At 40.5% G+C, this 1001-nt stretch overlaps 1 protein-coding gene across 4 annotated transcripts in view; it reads right to left on the minus strand.

Moving 5' to 3' along the window:
* Positions 1-1001, minus strand: part of BRAP (BRCA1 associated protein) — a 39690-nt gene that overhangs the window by 9996 nt on the left and 28693 nt on the right. The window lies entirely within an intron of this gene.

The raw sequence follows: 1001 nt of genomic DNA on the forward strand, positions 1-1001 counted from the left end.
GAGCCCAGGAGTTTGAGGTTGCTGTGAGCTAGGATGATGCCACGGCACTCTAGCCCGGGCAACACAGTGAGACTCTGTCTCAAAAAAAAAAGAAATCAATAGGAACCAAGCTCTGTATGTTTTGGTCAATAAAAATACTGAGAAGTATCATTAGGGGAATTCACCGGTACTGACTGCCTACTATATGTTTTTCATACATGGCCCCAAGAAAACCAAAAGCATTCAAGTGGCTATGAGCTTCATTTTCTAGAACAGACTCCATTCACATGCTATAATAACTGTATATACTTAAGCCACTGGGGGAAAGCAATAGTATTTATAAATGAAGTCCCCATGAATTTCAACCTTGATCTATTCCCCTCCCCACATTAGTTTTTTATGAGGCCATGAACGAGCTACCCAGGGTCTGGATTCCTGTTTCTCCCTGCACATGCTCTGCGGCTGGGCGCGCTAACGGACAGGAGAGGGACAAGAGGATTGCATCATCTGTTAACTTATGGATAAACAACATTTGTTATTAGAAAACAAAAGCATCCTTTCAAGCCCTTCAGAGCTTTCTATTTAGAGCTGCTCTTGTCTCTTCTATCTTACCCCTACCTAAAAGCAAGCACGAGTTTCGCAGTTTTTTGTTTCCCTGCCCCTTAACTTGTTTTTCACTGGCGTGTCTTAGGGAATGCAATTAATCCTGAAGAATCTTAAGGGGCAGCCCAGGTACAGTGGCTCTCGCCTGTTATCCCAGAACTTTGGGAGGCTGAGGTGGGAGGATTGCTTGAGCCCAGGAGTTGGAGACCAGCTGGGTGACATAGTGAGACCTCATCTCTAAAAAATAAATAAATACATAAATACATACATACATACATACATAGTGAGACCTCATCTCTAAAAAATAAATAAATACATAAATACATACATACATACATACATAAATAAATAAATACATAAATATATATATATTAAAAACAATGTTAAAGAGCAGAGAGAATCCTTAGCTCAGCTCTCAA

The sequence above is a fragment of the Propithecus coquereli genome, unplaced genomic scaffold, assembly GCF_000956105.1.
Source record: "Propithecus coquereli isolate 6110/MARCELLA unplaced genomic scaffold, Pcoq_1.0 Scaffold81, whole genome shotgun sequence".
NCBI lineage: Eukaryota > Metazoa > Chordata > Mammalia > Primates > Indriidae > Propithecus > Propithecus coquereli.